This window comes from Oncorhynchus keta, chromosome 10 (genome assembly GCF_023373465.1).
Source record: "Oncorhynchus keta strain PuntledgeMale-10-30-2019 chromosome 10, Oket_V2, whole genome shotgun sequence".
NCBI lineage: Eukaryota > Metazoa > Chordata > Actinopteri > Salmoniformes > Salmonidae > Oncorhynchus > Oncorhynchus keta.
This window is the reverse complement of record NC_068430.1, coordinates 14,445,728-14,469,127: the sequence shown is the minus strand read 5'-3', so window position 1 is coordinate 14,469,127 and position 23,400 is coordinate 14,445,728. Positions and strand designations below refer to the sequence as shown.

Here is a 23,400-nt window from a genome sequence, read left to right as displayed (position 1 = left end):
ACAGAGAGGGAAATCAGAGGGTTAAATAAGGAACATAATTAATGGAATAGAAACCAGGTGTGTATGATCAAGACAAAACAAAACGAAAATGAAACATAGATCGGTGGTGTCTAGAAAGCTGGTGATATCAACCGCCGAACACCGCCCGAAGAAGGAGAGGGACCAACTTCGGCTGAAGTCGTGACAGATGGTTTGGTTTGCGAAACTAGCAAGCTGTGGTGGAAAAAGTACCCAATTGTCATACTTGTGTAAAAGTAAAGATACCTTAATAGAAAATGTCTCAAGTAAAAGTGAAAGTCACCCAGTAGAATACTATTTGAGTAAAAGTCTAAAAGTATTTGGTTTTAAATATACATAAATATCAAAAGTAAATGTTACTGCTGAAATATACTTAAGTATCAAAAGTAAAAGTACAAAAGAAAAAAAAGTTTATATTTTTACTTAAGTACTATAGCGACCCGCACAGACATCTGTGTGTTAGGAGTTATACTGTTCTTATGTTGTGTTGTACTTACCAGTACCCAGTGTTCGCAGGGTCCGACATGCCAGCCAACCTGATATCTGCCAACCAGGGGAATGCCTGGAATGTTCCGATGCCAGGCGGGGGGCGGGGGGTTGTAAGGGAGGTGGAGCACTGCAAGTTTAAGACCATGCTTAGCCATTGTTCTCTCTCTTTACCTTCAAGAGATGGGTCACTGTTTTTTAATACTGTTTTACTTGGGTTATTTGGCGTGGGCTATGACCAAACAGTACCCTGTGTTGAGTTTGGTTAATAAACCGGGAATTCGTAAACGCAATCCTCTGCCTGGACATTTGTTCATTTATGACCGAGCTAGGTCATTACATTGGTGTCATAAGTAAACATTTAGATAAAACTTAGCCGGCTAGCTAGCTGACTACCGTGGCTGGCAAACATTACGTGGAGAATGGGGTTGAAAATGCATTGAGGGAATCCGTATGTGAAGGAGGAGGCAGGGGACGATCATGACCAAGGAGATGCGTGTGTATGGATGTTAGAGGATCTGGTAGAGGAGATCGCCAGGGCATCGGAGCACAGAGGCCCTTTGAGGGAGAGCGCTATAAGGATAGTGGCTGAAGTGGGCATGGGTGTTTCTGCGACTGTGCTTCAAGCGGATTCTGGGGGCGGACCGAAGGGCTTTGTGCTACAGGCGGCTGAATGAGGTAACCAGGAAGGACTCAAACCCCATTCCATGTATCAATGAGTCACTGGACCTGGTTAGGGGGTCCTCCTGGTTCTCCTCACTAGACCTCCACAGTGGCTACTGGCAGGTGCCCATCTCCCCAGAGGCCAGAGCCAAAACTGTGTTCTCCACCCACAGAGGACACTGGCAGTTCAAGGTCCTGTGCTTCGGCCTGTGCAACGCTCAAGCTACTTTTGAATTTTTTGCTGGACAGGGTGCTGGATGGCATTCCCTGAACAGGAGTGTCTGATATAATTTGATGAAATTCTGTCCCATTGCAGCTCCTTCCTGTCAGTCCTGGAGACGCTACGGCGTGCGCTGGAGAGGGTGGCTGCCGCAGGCCTGAAGCCCCACCCCGAGAAGTACCACTTCATGAGGAACGAGGTGACCTTCTTGGGCCACCAAGTGGGGGAGGAGGGTATCAGCACCATGGAGGACAAAGTGGGGGCAGTCCCACCTCCACCGACCAGTCAGCCAGGAGCTGCCAGTGCCGCCAGTCAGCCAGGATCTGCCAGAGCCGCCAGTCAGCCAGGATCTGCCAGAGCCGCCAGTCAGCCAGGAGCTGCCAGAGCCCCTCTGTCCCGAGCTGCCCCTCTGTCCCGAGCTGCCCCTCAGTCCAGTGGGTTCATTTAGAAGGGTCGCCGTGGTTAGGAGGCCACGGAAGCGGACAATGGGGCGGACTAAGACTATGGTGAAGTGGGGGCCACGTCCAGCACCAGTGCCGCCACCGCGGACAGATGCCCACCCAGACCCTCCCCAATAGGTTCAGGTTTTGCGTCCGGAGTCCGCACCTTGGGGTTGGGGGGGTACTGTCACACCCTGACCATAGTTTGCTTTGTATGTTCTATGTTTTGTTTGGTCAGGGTGTGATCTGAGTGGGCAGTCTATGTTGGATGTCTTGTTGGTCTGTTTCTGTGTTTGGGCCTGATATGGTTCTCAATCAGAGGCAGGTGTTAGTCATTGTCTCTGATTGGGAACCATATTTAGGTAGCCTGTTTGGTGTTGGGTTTTGTGGGTGATTGTTCCTGTCTTTGTGTTTGTTACACCAGATAGGGCTGTTTTCGTTTTTGCACGTTTCTTGTTTTTGTATATTGTTCATTTATCATCTTCATTAAATATGTATAAAAAATAACCACACTGCGTTTTGGTCCGCCTCTCCTTTGACACAAGAAAACCATTACACCACCGCAACTACTGTAGTTATCTAGTAAACTTGCTAGCTACACATGAACACATTTACTGTATAGCGTTCTCTGGAAAATAATGCAACTCAGTGGAAAAGTCAGTTCCAGTCCGCTAGCATGTCGTGGAACACACCTTGCACGTTGTTAATTATTCCCCATAGAATGCATACCCCCTCATTGATTATCCCTTACATACTTTCATCCAAAAACCACATCATTATAGTTATATTAACAGATAAAGAGAATTTTACTGCAGTCTGATTTGTGGACCATAAAGTTTCTTATTGATATGAAGCATTGAGAGTGGGTGTTGTGGTATTAAATGGTCAAATTAATTTCACAAACCAGGACATATTGGTTTCATATTATTTCAGCACAAGGCATTCTTATTGTTTCAATTTTTCATCCTGTCTTTGGCATTTAGCTATGTTACTTTTGATGAAAAACAGAAAGGGTGGAAAACTCTTGAAATATGATAGCGCAGAGCTCAATGGAGGGGCTTTCTCTTTTATTAGCTTATATGCAACAAATTGCAGCAATATCTTCACTAGTCTTCTATTTTCCATATTCTTGCAGTTGAGAGAATTGCCACTGGGAGCGAAGGTAGTTGAAAAGTGGAAACTACAGTACATTTACAATGCCACTTGATGCAAACCCATTAGTGAAGGCTGCAGCCAGTATTTGGATGGAGTAGATACTTGGAAAGACCTGGTACAAAGACTATTGTAGTAGCCGTAAAGCCTAATGCGTCTCTCTGCCTTTCTCCTGGGTATCTTCTATCTGTGGTCAAAATGACGGAAGACCAAAATAAGTGTCTGTGAGTCTGCGGACCTGTTGAATCAAGGGGCATTAACTGCTGCTGCTGCTGAATAATTGATGGACAGCTACATCCCAGAGGCCATTATGCCTCCTATTTTACCTCCTGCACTTTTTTTGCTGGATGTCACACCGTCTTCATCCCATCCACGGTGAAGACAGGGAGGGGTTCAGGACGAGGACTGCCTGGGGAGGAGGCAAGGAGGTTACTCCACTCACAGGGCCTGTTATTTTAAGCAGAGCCACCACAATAATTTCCCTCCATTGGGCCTGGGAGTGTTTCAGTGTTATTTTCCACCCTGCTGAATTGAGAGAAAGCAGGGACTGACATTGTAGTCTATGCGGGGTCGACACAGAAAACTCATCAGTCCCACTTTGTACTCACTGCTTTCACTATTATTCACTGCTGAGGTCCTTCACGGGAGATGTCAAATGTGCATATGATAGCATCCCCTTATAATTGAATTCCCCCTCATAGATTTAGCTACAGAAGTTGCCCGTTATGTGACCTGGCACATACTAGGTACAGTGTTAAATGGCCATGAGGCTTCATGGCAATCCCTCTATCTGTCTAATGCTGGGACCTTGGTGAAGTATGCCCATAATAAAGATGTGTGGGTATGACTCCAGGGCTGGGATTGCTTTGATTTCTCCTTGTGGAGCCTTACCTCATGGCTGAAGCCATCCAATCACATGACTTAATGAGAGCAGTGTGTCCACAGAAATGTGTCAGTGGAATAAGCTGCTGCTCCCCTTACAATGTAAATACACATTAGCACTGGAGATGAATGAGATAATCTCATTTTAGTATGCAGGTGTGTCCGTGCATGAGTGTACTTGTGCGCACTTATGTTATGTGTGTACGTGTGTGTTTACGTGTGTGTTTATGTTTGTTTGTGGTGGGGAAGTTGTTGACAGGCTTCTAGTGATCCAAAGCTCCCTGTTAAATCTACACATTCTGGTTTGTGTTTTGATAGACACATCAAAACACAAACTGTATGACGGTATAATTTAACGGCATGGATTTGTACAATTACACATTCTGTAAGGAGTGATGTGATGTCTGTAGCCATGACTTCAGTCAGTTCCTTCAATAACGACACAGAATATAATGTCATAAGTCAATTAAAATGGCCAGATGTTTTCCCCCGAACATGAATTATCAGTCATGCAGTGATTTTCATGTCCTGCCCACTGGCTCTGTTCACTGTGTGTGTGTGTGTGTGTGTGTGTGTGTGTGTGTGTGTGTGTGGGTGGGGGGTCAGTGTGTGTGCGAGTGTGCGTACGTGTGTGTGTGTGTTCTCTGAGAGGTAGATAGCTTGAGTTTATGATGATAACACTCCGAGGGTGTCCAAAAGCAATCAAAGTCAAATCCAAATGTTTGCCTCCTCTCTCCGGAGGCGATTTCAAAGCATTATCTTGATTATTCCGCCCATTCCTGTCTTTTGGGGAAGACAAAATACAACGCTTGAGAAATGGAGAGATAATAATGCAATTACTAGAGAGAAACCCTTTTAGACTGAGTGGTAATGCTTTGGGAGGTGAGAGTGAGTCTGAGAACAACAGGAGCGTACTCCCAACCTGAGTATGTCAGGGACATAATGCATATTATAACACATCAGCTGCTCTCTGAAGATTTTTTCATGCAGACAATCAAGGTCAGGGCTTCTCTGAAATTCTAACAATTAGTTATCCTTTTGCTGCTTTGTGCTACAGCCTACCCAAAGCACATCTTTCGACTATCTCCTTGTCGTCAGTTTCCTCCATGTTTCTACTCCATTCAAATCGAATCCAATTTTATTTGTCACATGCGCCGAATACAACAGGTGTAGGTAGACCTTACAGTGAAATGCTTAACCAACAATGCAGTTCTAAGAAAAGACAGAGAGAAAAAAGTAAGAGATAACAAAAACAAATCATTAAAGAGCAGCAGTAAATAACAATAGCGGGGCTAAATACAGGGGGTACCGGTACAGAGTCAATGTGTCAATGTGCGAGGGCACAAACAGGCATTCTCAGACATAGTGACTGTGTCTGAGAATGCCTGTTTGCTACCTTCCTTAGGGCTTCTTGAAGGCTATTGTCAAAATGAGTTATAAATGCATACATTAATACATTTAGTAAGGTACTTTTTTGGATGAGTTTGAACATCTAAAATGAAACATCAGATTTTTTTTTCATTGAATCTGAATTTATGTGCATTAGCGATACCATCATCCCAAATTGACAGTAGGCTAGATCTGGGTCTATTGAGAGTTCAAGTTTCAGCACCACAATGTAAGTTACTCAAGTCTGGCTTATTGTAAGGTCAATAACTCTGATAAATAGGCCTACATCATGGGCAAGAAACATATTGTTTTTAATAAAAAATATATTATAGTAGTAGCAAGCTATCAAAGTTTACCTCCGGTGGTCCTCATCTTCGCCCGCTCCTTCTCAAACTGAACTGAACATAGGCTACAGGCTAGTCCATGCGCAAGACTAAGCCTAATCAAAAATGATTTTCGGAATAAGCCTTTGACTCTCCTCATGAACTGGCACCAATGACCTACACAGCACAGACATTGGTTAGGCAGCACACAAAACCAGTTTTGATCAGCAACAGCATAGCAGACTGGGGCTCAGTGTTGGAATATCCATTGCAGTGTGTAATGCAGCCTAGTTTTATTCATGCCATCCCAACAGCTACCTTAGAAATATTTTTTTTTTGCAATGTGCTTCTCCGAGCATGCAGTTTGTAGCCTATAGCCTATGGATCATTTGATTGAGACCACAGTAAATAGCCTACAGGTACACTTGATATTGCGAGCCCTGCAGAGAATCAGAGATGAGAGGCAGCACTGGGCACACATCGATATTTAGCCTAATAAGCAAGTCATTATAAAACACTGAGAAATATAGAAATTTCATCAATTACAAATGACATTACCCTCCCCTGGACAACATTTTTAATATATAAATTTCTATATTTCTCAGTGTTTTATAATATATATATATACTAAATCCTCCCCTTGACTGAAATTGAAAAAGCATGACCCTCCCCCATTTCCTCCAGGTAGACTTACCCATTATTTCCTCCAGGTAGGCCTACCCATTATTTCCTCCAGGTAGGCCTACCCATCATTTCCTCCAGGTAGGCCTAACCATCATTTCCTCCAGGTAGGCCTAACCATTATTTCCTCCAGGTAGGCCTACCCATCATTTCCTCCAGGTAGGCCTAACCATCATTTCCTCCAGGTAGGCTTACCCATTATTTCCTCCAGGTAGGCCTACCCATTATTTCCTCCAGGTAGGCTTACCCATTATTTCCTCCAGGTAGGCCTACCCATTATATCCTCCAGGTAGGCTTACCCATTATTTCCTCCAGGTAGGCCTACCCATTATTTCCTCCAGGTAGGCCTACCCATCATTTCCTCCAGGTAGACCTAATCATCATTTCCTCCAGGTAGGCTTACCCATTATTTCCTCCAGGTAGGCCTACCCATTATTTCCTCCAGGTAGGCTTACCCATTATTTCCTCCAGGTAGGCCTACCCATTATATCCTCCAGGTAGGCTTACCCATTATTTCCTCCAGGTAGACTTACCCATTATTTCCTCCAGGTTGGCCTACCCATTATTTCCTCCAGGTAGGCTTACCCATTATTTCCTCCAGGTAGGCCTACCCATTATTTCCTCCAGGTAGGCCTACCCATTATTTCCTCCAGGTAGGCCTACCCATTATTTCCTCCAGGTAGGCTTACCCATTATATCCTCCAGGTAGGCTTACCCATTATTTCCTCCAGGTTGGCCTACCCATTATTTCCTCCAGGTAGGCCTACCCATTATTTCCTCCAGGTAGGCCTACCCATTATTTCCTCCAGGTAGGCTTACCCATTATTTCCTCCAGGTAGGCCTACCCATTATTTCGATCCAACTCTAATATGCAATTCATTACAATGTGCATGTGTGACAGGCCACCTCTTTGTACTTGCAATTTCCTTGGCACCATCCAGTATATCAAAGACAAATCAAATCTTCAATAAAGCATCGCATTTAAGAGGATAAATCTCATTTCCTATTATTAGCGCTTTATGAGCCATATTTATTGCACGAGGCCAAGGCCGGAAGTGAAAATGCCACTGAGTGGCGCCAAATCATCGTAGTCCGTATTTTCCCGGGCTCCCTGGTAATGTAGCTTGAAATAATACACTTGTCTCAGGTGCGTGTCCTCCTCTGCCTGCCGTTGCTAACGCTCCGGAGTGGACCCCTCATCTCAAATGCGTCGTCTGGACCGTGAAGAGACAGTCTACACACAACACATGAACGAAACAATACTGGATGAACTGCAATAAGAACAATCTGTTCTGTAGAAACAATGATTGACTATCAGTCGTTGCTTTCAAGCTCTCTTGCTTTTGCGGTTGGGAAGTTGTGAAAAAACGCTAAAGGACCAGGAACTTTAGAAGACTTCAGAGTTGCTATATATGCAGTCGACCGATTAAGCCGGGAGCCCGGTCGAGCTTGAAAGTCTATGCAATAGGCTACATTTTCTTTTGACATCTTTTGACTCAGGGATTTGTCGTTTTGAAAGCTTGATGTCTACACATTTTTCCTAGGTTATGTTTTGTCGTGGTGGGCACATTCACGGGCTAAAGGAAATTGTATTTCTTTAACATTACCCTGTTTTTGTTTTTGAAAATGGAGAGCAAATGAGAGGGGCATTTCCCGGGATTAATTGACAGCACAACGACAGGTAGGTTTAACGATTTTATCAATAGGCTACATAATTTCATCACGTCTAAATCACTTGGTATTTTTATACATCGAAATTATTAACGCTTATTGTGTGAGCATAACACGTCTGTGCACTGTATGGAATAGCCTACATCAATCACATTCTGTGGACTTGATATATGAATTTACAGCGATTTCGACAGACTTAAAAATGTGACTTTTTTACATACTGAACAATCTATCCGATGTTCAAATACCTTTTTGTGGTAATTATTATTTTTGTTTACGAAAACTATAATTTTACATGTGTGCTTCATTTGTGATAGGGATAGATGCATGGAAACCATTATTTTAGATGGAGATGCAAACCAATACAATCCCAATAAATAATGGTTGATGACTAAAGCGTTCACGTGTGTCTAAACATGTTATCTAGAGAGTGTTGGGTATTGGTTTCTTCTCTTTATCATGTGTGTAAAACACCGTGTTCCTTATGGGCAGCTGCATATTAGCCCACAGAATCTGCATCAAAAGTTGGCACAGGAGGTTATGAATGAGATCCATATGAACATAGGCCTAATATTCAATGATGCTGTAAATGAGTTGTGATGGGTTTCATTTCAATAATAAAATGAGAAGAAACATTGAATAATTGTATCCAGTGTATATGGCAGTTCCTGGTGCAGCTCAGATACAGGTCTGTGAGTGGATAACTTCTCTCATAATGTGAATCCCATAACTGAGGGCATTTTGAAGAAATTCTAATAATTAAAGCATGCAATGGTAGACCCCCCCTCTCACACACACACACACACGCACACGCCTACGCACACGCTCAAACGCACACACACACATAGACTGTTTTATGTACCCCTCATTGTAGGCCTATATAATATACTGTATAATATACTGTATATTGCTACATACTCAACTGTAATCACATGGATGTGTGATGTATTGCCTTTAATCTGTCTGTCCTGTTTGGGTGCAGCACCATTTTTCTGGTGCAGTTCAGGGAATATTTCACACTAATGTTTGCTTCAATGAATCAGCTTAACAAAAAATATACATGACTTGTATGACTAATAACTTAGTTTTTTAACATTAAACTCAAAACGAAGTCTTTGATCAATTCACAATCAAGTCTGTTTCTCAGAAGTTATTATCTAAACAATCTGTGTGTTGACAACTAGGAAAAGATGAGCTCCCTATGCTAAGACAATGCGCAGTGGATTTGACTATTCACATTATGGGATCTGTCTTTTAAATGTGACTTTTGCTGTTTACTCTCAATGCTCCAACAAATCAGGTGTATGATGAAGGAGACAGAGAAACAGTGGATTTGTGATTTGGGAAACAAACACTATCTGCCACTGTAGATATTTATGCTTATGCCACACACCACCACATATTCCTTCTTCTGTTCTCTCTCTCTCTCTCTCTCTCTCTCTCTCTCTCTCTCTCTCTCTCTCTCTCTCTCTCTCTCTCTCTCTCTCTCTCTCTCTCTCTCTCTCTCTCTCTCTCTCTCTCTCTCTCTCTCTCTCTCTCTCTCTCTCTCTCTCTCTCTTTCTCCCCCTCGCTCTCCAATCTCTCTCTCTTCCTCCCTCCTTCTTCAACACCCTCAGCTCTTTATCTTCGTCTGACTATATGATCCTTCCTGGTTTTCCTTTCTTTCATCTGTCCTTCATCCCCCTGATATGCATTGTGCGGTCAGCTGTTTTTCTGCAATTAGTGCTATCATCGCATTTCATCCTGCGGAACACTGATGGTAATAACCTTATGGATCTTATTGCGTGGCTGCGATACAGCTCTGCTGTGATTAATTGAAGTCCCTCCAGAGAGTCAGAGGAGGGTTAGATCTTCCCTTTCACACCCGCTGACAGGCAACCCATTACAGTGTTTTATAGATTGCCGTCAGTAGCCCCCGGAGCTGCTTGTTCTGAGGGGGGTTTATTGGGCTGTGTTATTGGTAGGTATTGCTGACAGATGGAGCAAAGGCCACATTGGGATTATTTGGGCGTCAGTGCCTGTGACAGTTAAACTGGATGTAAACGATGGTGGACAATTCATGAGAATGTATTGGGGTGGAGGGTCAGGATGGTGGGTGGAGGGTTGAGGGTTAGGTTGGAGGGTTGAGGGTTAGGTTGGTGGGTTGAGGGTTAGGATGGTGGGTTGTGGGTTAGGATGGTGGGTGGAGGGTTAGGATCGAGGGTTGAGGGTTAGGATGGTGGATGGAGGTTTAGGATGGTTTGTTGAGTTTTAGGATGGTGGGTGGAGGGTTAGGATGGTGGTTGGAGGGTTAGGATGGTGGGTGTGAGGTAAGGTGGTCTATGAAAGGCTTTGATCCAATTCGACCCCCCAATTGTCCTGTAATCATGCTCAAATTAGGACACCTATGTTTGTGCAATTTGTTTCAAATCTGCACTAGCTCGACGTGTGATGAAAGTGTTTGACAGTGGAGATGATTGCACTGCAACTCGGTGCAGTGTTGTAATTGTTAGTGCTTACGTGTAGATCAGAGTTCATCAACTAGGTTCGGCTTCGGGCCAAATTTTCTCTGAGCTAATTGTCGGCGGGCCAGAACATAATTAGCATGTAAAAATAGCACAATTAATATAAATTCAGTGACAATAACATAGTAATTTCTGATCTAATTATGCTCCTAAAATTTCTAATGTCGCTATTCAATTATGACTTTTTCTCTATTTCTCTGTGTGTTGATTGTTTGGGAAAAACAGTTCTGAGTAGCCTACTGTAGTCTACACAACTTTTTTAATGCCAACATTCGTTCAGAACAATTAGCTCGATAGCAAGAGAAAATGTTGCTCTCCAAAACGATCAAAAGAAAAGTAGATGATGAAAATCGAAGTTTCAGGGAATAAAGGACAGGGAGATATGTGTTTATCTCACCATCTTTCTCCAATGCCAATCCAGTGTGTATTATTTGCAATGACAATGTTGCTGTTTGCAAAGAATTCAATCTCAGATGGCATTATGAATCTAAGCATGATACTATCAAAGTGGCCTTCCTGCCCCAGACAGAGGCCTGGCGCAGAAAAATGTAAGCATTGACTGCAAGCAACACACGTGGAAGCAGAATCCTCCTTCGTGGCCTGACCCAAGAACAGAAGGTCACAAGTGCCTTCATAAAAGCATCCTGGGTTATAACCAATCACAACATGTTCATCACAGACGTGGATATATTTAAAAAGTGCATGGTGACAGTTTTGGAGGAATTGGCTACCGACAAGTCTATGGAAAGCATAATTGCGTCTGTCAAACAGGTGCCTCTGTCTGCGTCAATAGCCACCTTTATGCTCTGGCGGATCACCTGCAAAGGATTGTTCTAGAGGGGCTCAGTCATGTTGAGCATTTTTCCCTGGCTATTGATGAGAGTACTTACAACACCGATGTAGCACAGTTGTGTGTGTAATATGTCTGTTATTTTCATGGAAATTACTTTATACAAGAGCTACTGGCACTGATTCCCCTCGAAGGACACATTCACAAATCTGGAAGAATTGTTTACGCAGCATGGCTTGTCAATCAAAAAAGTCCACTTTGTTGTCACCGACGGGGCTCCTGCTATGGTGGGCAGATACAGGGGCCTGGAAATCGCCCCACAAATGAATGGCTTGCATTGTCTCATCCATCAGAGTGTGCTGTGTGCCTGACTAAACAGTGAGCTAAGAGATGTGATGGATAAAGTAATGTGCATAATCAACTTTGTCAGGGGGACGTCAAGCAACACGACACCATCTTTTCTGCAAGCTTGTGACAGAGTCAGAGGAGGCCACCCACGATGATCTCCTGCTTCACAACAATGTGCGCTGGCTGAGTAATGGAAAGCTCTATTTGGCTGACATATTCTGGTTAAATCTGCAGTTACAAGGAAGAGGGACAACAGTAATGGATGTGGTGGAAAAACTTGAGGCCTTTACTTCAGTTGAGTTGTCGGATTTGGACTTGTCATCTGGAAGGCTACTGCACTGCAGCACACTGAAGAAACGCCAGGCAGAGGGACCAGGCCGCAGCATTGTCACAGAGGTGATGGAAGATTTCATCAAGCAGCTGAGGGACAACTTCTCCACCAGATTTGAAGACTACAGCATGTCTGCACAAGGATATCATTGTGTTTGTACATGATCCTTTCACAGTCCGCCCAGGTGGAGAATTCTCCTCCCTTGCTAAGAAAACGATACCCTCGCTGGATGAGGCCGCAATTCAAACTGAACTGATTGAACTCCAGACATCGAGCCCAATCAGGGATGCGCTCAGGAGTGCCGAGTCCTTGTGTGCGTTTTCGGTGGCATGCTCAGAGGAATACAGCACAATAAAGTAACTAGCATTTTATGTTCTAACAAAGTTAGGATCGACTTACACCTGCGAGTCCTCCTTTTCCAACATGACTCACGACAGGAACCAGCTTTCACAAAGGTTAATCGAGGACTATCTGAACATCAAAATCACATCCCTCTCACCACACATCCACAAGATCCTGTCAGAGGGGAAATGCAACTTTTCCCATTAAGTAAGTAACTTAGTATTTAATAAATAGTTAAAGGTTACTAATTCTTATTTTTATTAGTGCTTATCCAGCAATATTTAGGTCTCATGCTGACAGTATTTTCTGTTTGTTTTGTCATTACAGGAGCAGGTTATCCCGAGACTCCCGATACAGACATTCAGACACAAACATCGCCATTTTTTCTTTAAATGATTGTTTTATGTAGGATACTACATTCTTGGCCAGTTGCAGTTGTAAGTAGGTCTAATAAAAAATAAAACACTTCTATTAGGCCATTTTCTTTTCTAGTGAAAGATGCTGTTAAGCCACATAGCCTACCTCAGCAAGTTAAGTTATTTTATACGGGCCTTGGTTCAGAAATAATAAACTCCAATTAAGCCCTCTTGTTGTTTGTAAAGTCAAATAAAAATTAAGATTAATATTGAAATGAATTATTCGACTGGTGTAGCTTTTCTCCATCTGTTGCTTAACAATTTATCTATATTTTCAGCAGCAGGCACTGTTCACCTTCTATTGATTGCTCTGTGGTTGCAGCTTTACGTTTCAGCACCACAAAATGGTCCGCTGCCTGCTTTATTAGTTGACTGCATTCTCTCTCCGATTTTAATTAAGTTAAAATGTAACATCTGCATTATTTAGGTAGGGTTACTTCCTTCTTGGTACATTGCATTTGGGACTTTTTGCATCTCAGGTCCAAAATAATATACAGTTTAACTTCTTAAGGATAGGAGGCGGTATTTTCACGTGTAAGATAATATACAGTTTAACTTCTTAAGGATAGGAGGCGGTATTTTCACGTCTAAGATAATATACAGTTTAACTTCTTAAGGATAGGAGGCGGTATTTTCACGTCTAAGATAATATACAGTTTAAGTCGGAAGTTTACATACACCTTAGCCGAATACATTGAAACTCAGTTTTTCACAATTACTAACATTTAATCCTAGTAAAAATACCCTGTCTTAGGTCAGTTAGGACCTCCACTTTATTTTAAGAATGTGAAATGTCAGAATAATAGTGGAGAGAATTATTTATTTCAGCTTTTATTTCTTTCATCACATTCCCAGTGGGTCAGAAGTTTACATACACTCAATTAGTATTTGGTAGCATTGCCTTTAAATTGTTTAACTTGGGTCAAACGTTTCAGGTAGCCTTCCACAAGCTTCCCACAATAACTTGGGTGAATTTTAACCCATTCCTCCTGACAGAGCTGGTGAAACTGAGTCAGGTTTGTAGGCCTCCTTGCTCGCACATACTTTTTCAGTTCTGCCCACAAATTTTCAATAGGATTGAGGTCAGGACTTTGTGATGGCCACTCCAATACTTTGACTTTGTTGTCCTTAAGCCATTTTTCCACAACTTTGGAAGTATGCTTGTGGTCATTGTCCATTTGGAAGAACCACTTGCGACCAAGCTTTAACTTCCTGACTGATGTCTTGAGACGTTGCTTCAATATATCCACATAATTTTCCTTCCTCATGAAGCCATCTATTTTGTGAAGTGCACCAGACCCTCCTGTAGCAAAGCACTCCCACAACATGATGCTGCCACCCCCGTGCTTCATGGTTAGGAGGGTGGTCTTTGGCTTGCAAGCCTCCCCCTTTATCCTCCAAACATAATGATGGTCATTATGGCCAAACTGTTCTATTTTTGTTTCATCAGACCACAGGACATTTCTCCAAAAAGTACGATCTTTGTCCCAATGTGCAGTTGCAACACGTAGTCTGGCTTTTTATGGAGGTTTTGGAGCAGTGGCTTCTTCCTTGATGAGCGGCCTTTCAGGTTATGTCGATATACGACTAGTTTTACTATGGATATATATAGTTTTGTACTTATTCATACCTCCAGCATCTTCACAAGGTCCTTTGCTGCTGTTCTGGGATTGATTTGCATTTTTCACACCAAAGTACGTTCATCTCTAGGAGACAGAACGCGTCTCCTTCCTGAGTGGTATGACGGCTGCGTGGTGCCATGGTGTTTATACTTGTGTACTGTTGTTTGTACAGATGAATGTGGTACCTTCAGGCATTGTGAAGGGACCAAAATTAGGTTTTGGCTGATTTATTTAGATTTTCCTATGATGTCAAGCAAAGATACACCGAGTTTGAAGGTAGGCTTTGAAATACATCCACAGGTACACCCCCAGTTGACTCAAATGATGTCAATTAGCCTATCAGAAGCTTCTAAAGCCATGACATCATCTTCTGGAATTTGCCAAGCTGCTTAAAGGCACAGGCAACTTAGTTTATGTAAACTTCTGACACACGGTTATTGTGGTACAGTGAATTATAAGTGAAATAATCTGTGTGCAAACAATTGTTGGGAAAATGACTTGTGTCGTGCACAAAGTAGACTTGCCAAAACTATAGTTTGTTAGCAAGAAATTTGTGGAGTGGTTGAAAAACAAGTTTTAATGACTCTAACCTAAGTGCATGTAACCTTCCGACTTCAACTGTATATATATATTTTTTAATCAAACAAATATTCCTAATTCAAATAATACTGCTGGCGGGCCAGATTTAGCCCACATGCCAGCAGTTGGGGAACCTTGCTTTAGAGCGTAGTGACCAAGTCTGTTCTACAATATGAAGCAGCAGTACTAACAGAAGGAAGGAAGGTGGCTCTCACAGACCCATTTCATCTGTGTCTATCCAGTGTGCGACAATAAAACATGTTCTTCTTTGTTTCTCTTTCTCGCTCTCTCATTCTCTGACCTAATATTGTCCTGGTGCTGAAAGAGACATTGTGGTGGAGCGATACACCAGCCAGGATATGTTCAGGGTTTTGTCATTTGAAAATAAAAGCTGTCACATTGGCAACAAATAGAGGAGTCTGAGCGTGGCAGGCCAACAGTGCTGGATCTGTGAACACTTGATATGCATAAGACAGCAGGTGATTTCTAGAAGAAGAGAACATTGGGGATAAGAGGCTTGTGTCTAGTTTTAAGGAGCAACCCCTAGGCAGTATTTGTGCTCTGTGCTACCTCTTGGCTGTCAGATCAATATGAAAAGGTACTGCGCTCAGTTTGCATGGATGAGACAAGCAAAATATGTATTTGACATTTTATTTTAAGTCCAGTTTGAAATTGTACTGTTAGCTTACTCAGGCATACTCGCACATACTCAGGCATACTCGCACATACTCAGGCATACTCGCACATACTCAGGCATACTCGCACATACTCAGGCATACTCGCACATACTCAGGCATACTCACTCATACTCAGGCATACTCACACATACTCAGGCATACTCAATTATACTCAGGCATACTCGCGCGTACTCAGATATACTCGCACATACTCAGACATACTCAGACATACTCAGACATACTTGGGAATACTCATTTATACTCAGCTATACTCAGGCATACTTGGGTATACTCAGTTATACTCTGGTATACTCATACATGCTCATAAATACTCAGACATACTCGCACATACTCAGACGTACTCGAACATACTAGGATATACTCAGCTATACTCGGGTACACTCAGACATACCCAGACATACTGAGACATACTTGGGTATACTCTGTTATACTCATGTATACTCAGACATACTCGCGCATACCCAGACATACTCAGACATACTCTCACATACTCAGACATACTTGGGTATACTCAGTTATACTTGATTATACTCGGACATACTCGGACATCCTTGGGAATACTCAGTCATACCCAGGTATACTCAGACACACATACTCAGACATACTCAGAAATACTTGGGTATACTTGGTAAAACTCAGACATACTCGGACATACGTGGGTATACTCAGTTATACTCGGGTATACTCAGACACACTCAGACATACTCAGGCAGCCAGAAGCAAAGATCTTGTGATTCTTCTTAAAAATGAACCAACTCACCATTTAGTAGATTAACACGTACATGTACAGTACATCAACTGTCCCAACAAACAGCATCTACCGCTTATGTCACTTTTAGGATAGAAAATGAGTACAGTACTACAATGTCCCCTTTAACCAATCACATACCCAAAGCATTGTCAAAGACGCTTTACACTGTCAATATGCCAGTTCATTACCACGACATCTCAAAGGGTAAGAGTGCCTTCAAGTGTTCCTTCAAGTGACAACAATACCATGTACACTAGTGTGATGCAACTATTCAGAAAGCCAAACACAGATCATGGGTATTTTGTTGCTGGGGAGGCTTTAGGTTTGGCATCAGATGTGTAGTACTTTAGTCTTCACAAGGCAGCTGGCCATACACCGGATTGCACCATATTTTAGCAGTTCAAAATACTTTAGTGCAGGGCCTGTTCACGGGTGTTCTTTATGGGCTAATAGGTGTGTCGTATATCACATTATACAGCATGTCCCGCCTCCCCGTGCAACCACTGAGGTGGATCCGAGAGGGTTTCAGAAGAACGTCTAAGCTCCATCATGGCTAGTGAGAGAGCGAGTGGCAGCAGCATCATCGTGCCGCTGTACACTCTGCTCTGTCATGTGAGGAGGTGGTGGAGCAGATCCCATGTTTTATAGATGACATTAAAGAAGCATGCCCAAGCTGGGCTGGCTGCAATCTACTGTAACCATGCCAAAACACCAAGACAATAAACAAACAAATTGGTTGCCTGGGAGCCAGCAGGGTCCTAGTCACTATGGGCTGATGCTGTGTACAGTACGGAGCAGTACGGTGCAGGCTGCTGCTGCTGGCTGCTCCTCAGATTGGACAGTGAAACACAACTCTATCTCATATTTATTTATGATTATTTTGTGTCACTCTACTACTGCAGTGTTTCCCATATATTAATTTGCCAGATGCAAATACAAATAAAACATATTTTTAAATGACCTTAAATGACTAAAAGCATATATTAATTATATAGAAAGATAATGGAGCTGTATATTTTTTTATGAGATCATATTTGAGAACTAACAACCACCAGAATAAAACTACACAGTGAGGGAGAATCTAAAATGCCCAATATTTCATGGCATGAGGCCCCCATTGATTTTGTTATAATGTTTGAGTCACTCAGATAGCATGATAACACATCATACCCCATGGCAAAATGTGTAGAATTGTAGGAAATTAGCTTTATAGTAAAGTATCTAGTGTTTCCAGTTTCCTATGATATATGACCTACAGTGCATCCACATGTTGTTGTGTTACAGCTTGAATTTAAAATTTATTAAAGTTATAATTTGTGTCACTGGCCTACACATAATACCCCATAAGTTCAAAGTGGAATTCATTTTTTGCTAATTGTTTACAAATGAATTAAAAATGAAAAGCTGAAATGTCTTGAGTCAATAAGTATTCAACCCCTTTGTTAAGACAAGCCTAAATAAATTCAGGAATAAAACAGTGCTTAACAAGTCACATAAAAAGTTGCATGGACTCACTCTGTGTTCAATAATAGTGTATAACATGATTTTTGAATGAGTACTTCATCTCTGTACTCACACATACAATTATCTGTAAGGTCCCTCAAAGGAGCAGTCATTGAATATCCCTTTGATCATGGTGAAGTTGTTAACTACACTTTGGCTGGTGTATCAATACACCCAGTAACTACAAATATCCAGGCATCCTTCCTAACTCAGTTGCCAGAGAGGAAGGAAACCGCATAGGTATTTCACCATGAGACCAATGGTGACTTTAAGACAGTTACAGAGTTTAATGGCTGTGATAACTGAGGATGAATCAACATCATTGTAGTTTCTCCACAATACTAACCTAATTGACAGAGTTAAAAGAAGGAAGCCTATAAAGAACACAAATATCCCAAAACATGCATCCTGTTTACAACAAGGCCCCAAAATAATATTGCAAAGAAATGTGGCAAAGCAATTCACTTTCTGTCCTGAATACAAAGTGTAATGTTTGGGGCAAATCCAATACAACACATTACTAAGTACCACTCTCCATATTTTCAAGCATAGCGGTGGCTGCATCATGTTATGGGAATGCTTGAAAAAATAAATGGAAAGCAGCTAAGCACAGGCAAAATCCTGGTACAGTCTGCTTTCCACCAGACACTGGGAGAAGAATTCACTTTTCAGCAGGACAACAACCTAAAACACAAGGCCAAATCTACACTGGCTTTGCTTACCAAGAAGTCAGTGAATATTCCTATGTGGCTGAGTTACAGTTTTGACTTAAATCTGCTTGAATATCTGTGGCAAGACCTGAAAATTGTTGTCTAGCAATGATCAACAACCAATTTGACAGAGCTTGAAGAATTTTGAAAATAATAATGGGCAAATGTTGCACAATCCAGGTGTGGAAAGCTCTTAGAGACTTACCTAGAAAGACTCAAATCAAATCAAATCAAAGTTTATTTGTCACGTGCGCTGAATACAACAAGTGTAGACCTTACAGTGAAATGCTTACTTACAGGCGCTAACCAATAGTGCAAAAAAGGTATTAGGTGAACAAAGGTAGATAAAGAAAAAGAACAACAGTAAAAAGACAGGCTGTATACAGTAGTGAGGCTGTATACAGTAGCGAGTCTGTAAACAGTAGCGAGGCTGTATATAGTAGTGAGTCTGTATACAGTAGTGAGGCTGTATACAGTAGTGAGTCTGTATACAGTAGTGAGGCTGTATACAGTAGCGAGTCTGTAAACAGTAGCGAGGCTGTATATAGTAGTGAGTCTGTATACAGTAGTGAGGCTGTATACAGTAGTGAGTCTGTATACAGTAGCGAGTCTGTATACAGTAGTGAGGCTGTATACAGTAGCGAGTCTGTATATAGTAGTGAGTCTGTATACAGTAGTGAGTCTGTATACAGTAGTGAGTCTGTATACAGTAGTGAGGCTGTATACAGTAGCGAGTCTGTATACAGTAGTGAGGCTGTATACAGTAGCGAGTCTGTATACAGTAGTGAGGCTGTATACAGTAGCGAGTCTGTATACAGTAGTGAGGCTGTATACAGTAGCGAGTCTGTATACAGTAGTGAGGCTGTATACAGTAGCGAGTCTGTATATAGTAGTGAGTCTGTATACAGTAGTGAGTCTGTATACAGTAGTGAGGCTGTATACAGTAGTGAGGCTGTATACAGTAGCGAGTCTGTAAACAGTAGCGAGGCTGTATACAGTAGCGAGTCTGTAAACAGTAGCGAGGCTGTATACAGTAGCGAGTCTGTATACAGTAGTGAGGCTGTATACAGTGAGGCTGTATACAGTAGTGAGGCTGTATACAGTAGCGAGGCTGTATACAGTAGCGAGGCTGTATACAGTAGCGAGTCTGTATACAGTAGCGAGGCTGTATACAGTAGTGAGTCTGTATACAGTAGTGAGGCTGTATACAGTAGTGAGGCTGTATACAGTAGCGAGTCTGTATACAGTAGCGAGGCTGTATACAGTAGTGAGTCTGTATACAGTAGTGAGTCTGTATACAGTAGTGAGTCTGTATACAGTAGTGAGGCTGTATACAGTAGTGAGGCTGTATACAGTAGCGAGTCTGTAAACAGTAGCGAGGCTGTATACAGTAGCGAGGCTGTATACAGTAGCGAGGCTACAAAAGTAGCGAGGTTACATACAGACACCGGTTAGTCAGGCTGATTGAGGTAGTATGTACATGAATGTATAGTTAAAGTGACTATGCATATATGATAAACAGGGAGTAGCAGCAGCGGGAAAAGAGGGGCTGGGGGAGGGGCACACAATGCAAATAGTCCGGGTAGCCATTTGATTCCCTGTTCAGGAGTCTTATGGCTTGGGGGTAAAAACTATTGAGAAGCGTTTTTGTCCTAGACTTGGCACTCCGGTACCGCTTGCCATAGGGTAGTAGAGAGAACAGTCTATGATTGGGGTGGCAGGGGTCTTTGACAATTTTTAGGGCCTTCCTCTGACACCGCCTGGTGTAGAGGTCCTGGATGGCAGGAAGTTTAGCCCCAGTGATGTACTGGGCCGTACGCACTACCCTCTGTAGTGCCTTGCAGTCAGAGGCCGAGCATTTGCCGTTTAAGACAGTGATGCAATGATGTTGCAGCTGTAGAACCTTTTGAGGATCTCAGGACCCATGCCAAATCTTTTTAGTTTCCTGAGGGGGAATAGGCTTTGTCGTGCTCTCTTCACGACTGTCTTGGTGTGTTTGGACCAGTTTGTTGTTAATGTGGACACCGAGGAACTTGAAGCTCTCAACCTGCTCCACTACAGCCCCGCGATGAGAATGGGTGCGTGTGTCACATTCTGACCTTTATTTCCTTTGTTTTGTCTTTATTTAGTATGGTCAGGGTGTGAGTTGGTAATGGGCAGCAGCAACAGCGGCCAAAGACACAGGACTCATGGACTTGAGAGGAAATTCTAGACGGAAGAGGACCCTGGGCACAGCCAGGGGAATATCGCCGCCCCAAAGCAGAGCTGGAGGCAGCAAGGCAGAGAGGCGCTGGTATGAGGAGGCAGCACGGCGGCGTGGTTGGAAGCCCGAGAGTCAGCCCCAAAAATGTATTGGGGGGAAGCACACAGGGAGTGTGGCGAAGCCAGGTAGGAGACCTGCGCCAACTTCCTGTGCTGACCGGAGAGCGAGAGGGACCGGGAAGGCACTGTGTTATGCTGTGGAGCGCACGGTGTCCCTGGTGCGGGTGCATAGCCCGGTGCGGTACATTCCCGCTCCTTGTATCGGCCGGGCTAGAGTGGGCATCGAGCCAGGTGCCAGCCTTACGCATGGTGTCCCCGGTTCGCCAGCACAACCCAGTGCGGGCTATTCCACCTCGCCGCACTGGCCTGGCTACCGGGAGCATTCAACCAGGTTAGGTTGGGTAGGCTCGGTGCTCAAGAGCTCCAGTGCACCTGCATGGTCCGGTCTACCCAGTGCCACCTCCACGCACCAGCCCTCCGGTGGCAGCCCCTCGCACCAGGCTGTCTCTCCGTTTTCTGCCTACAGGGTCTCCCGCCTGTCCAGCGCTGGGGTACACGTCCCGCACCAGAACCGCCACCATGGACAGACGCCCACCCAGACCCTCCCCTATATGTTCAGGTTTTCCGGCCGGAGTCTGCACCTTTGGGGGGGGGTACTGTCACGTTCTGACCTTTATTTCCTTTGTTTTGTCTTTATTTAATATGGTCAGGACGTGAGTTGGGGTGGGCAGTCTATGCTTGTGTTTCTATGTTTTTTCTATTTCTGTGTTTGGCCTGACATGGTTCTCAATCAGAGGCAGCTGTTTATCATTGTCCCTGATTGAGAACCATATTTAGGTAGCCTGGGTTTCACTGTTGGTTTGTGGGTGTTTGTTTCCTGTGTCAGTGTTTGTGCCACACGGGACTGTTTCGTTTATATTCACTTTGTTATTTTGTATTGTGTCATGTTCAATTTATACTATTAAAACATGGACACTTACCACACTGCGTTTTGGTCCGATCCTTGCTACGCCTCTTCAGACGAGGAAGAGGAACTCTGTCGTTACAGCGTGCTCAGTCCTCATTTTCCTGTAGTCCACAATAATTTCCTTAGTCTTGGTTACGTTGAGGGATAGGTTGTTATTCTGGCACCACCCGGCCAGATCTCTGACTTCCTCCCTATTGGCTGTCTCGTCGTTGTCGGTGATCAGACCACTGTTGGGTCGTCTGCAAACTTAATGATGGTGTTGGAGCCATGCCTGGCCATGCAGTCATGGGGTGAACAGGGTGTACAGGAGGGGACTGAGCATACACCCCTGGGGAGCTCCAGTGTTGAGGATCAGCGTGGCAGATTTGTTGCTACCTGCCCTCACCACCTGGGGGGGGGGGGCGTCAGGAAGTCCTGGATCCAGTTGCAGAGGGAGGTGTTTAGTCCCAGGATCCTTAGCTTAGTGATGAGGGCACTATGGTGTTGAACGCTGAGCTGTAGTCAATAAATAGCATTCTCACGTAAATGTTCCTTTTGTCCAGGTGGGAAAGGGCAGTGTGGAGTGGAATAGAGATTGCATCGTCTGTGGATCTGTTTGGGCGGTATGCAAATTGGAGTGAGTCTAGGGTTTCTGGGATAATGGTGTTGATGTGAGTCATGACCAACCATTCAAAGCACTTCATGGCTACAGACGTGAGTGCTATGGGTCTGTAGTCATTTAGGCAGGTTGCCTTTGTGTTCTTGGGTACAGGGACTATGATGGTCTGCTTGAAACATGTTGGCATTACAGACAATCAGGGACATGTTAAAAGTGAAGACACCTGCCAGTTGGTCAGCACATGCCCGGAGCACACGTCCTGGTAATCCGTCTGGCCCTGCAGCCTTGTGTATGTTAACCTGTTTAAAGGTCATACTCATGTCGGCTACGGAGAGCATGATCAAAGGGGATTCTTACATGTATTGACTCTGGGGGTTGAATACTTATCTAATCGAGATATATTAGTGTTTTATTTTTGATGTATTTTTTTTTATTACAAATATTAGAGTTTTTCTTCCACTTTGACATTGTATTTTTTTGTAAATTGTTGACATGAAATGCTAATTCAATCCATTTTACTCCCACTTTGTAACACAACAAAATGTGGAGAAAAGTCAAGGGGTATGAATACTTCCTGAAGGCACTGTATAATTGCTTGATTAGAATAGTTTTCCTTCCAAAAAATTGTATGTAATTGTATGTAAAATGTAATAAAGCAGCTTTTCTGTTTTTGAATGGTGTGGGAGTACAACAACAACAGAATGGTCAGCTATCTGAGCAGCTAACCCATCGCTGCAGCTGTACATAATCTATTGGTAAATAGCCCACCCATTTTCACCTACCTCATCCCCACAGTTTTTATTTATTTACTTTTCTGCTCTTTTGCACACCAATATCTCTACCTGTACATGATCATCTGATCATTTATCACTCCAGTGTTAATCTGCAAAATTGTAATTATTTGCCTACCTCCTCATGCCTTTTGCACACATTGTATATAGACTCCCCTTTTTTTCTACTGTGTTATTGACTTGTTAATTGTTTACTCCATGTGTAACTCTGTGTTGTCTGTTCACACTGCTATGCTTTATCTTGGCCAGGTCGCAGTTGCAAA

At 43.2% G+C, this 23,400-nt stretch overlaps 1 protein-coding gene across 2 annotated transcripts in view; it reads left to right on the top strand.

The window, feature by feature from the left end:
- The first annotated feature begins 7,414 nt into the window (after positions 1 to 7,414).
- LOC127932128 (chemokine-like protein TAFA-2) overlaps positions 7,415 to 23,400 on the top strand; it is a 171,397-nt gene continuing 155,411 nt past the window's right edge. For both annotated transcript variants that reach the window (XM_052526534.1, XM_052526533.1), the window contains exon 1: positions 7,415 to 7,935. The gene's annotated coding sequence lies outside the window, so the exon portion shown is untranslated. The remainder of the gene's footprint in view (positions 7,936 to 23,400) is intronic.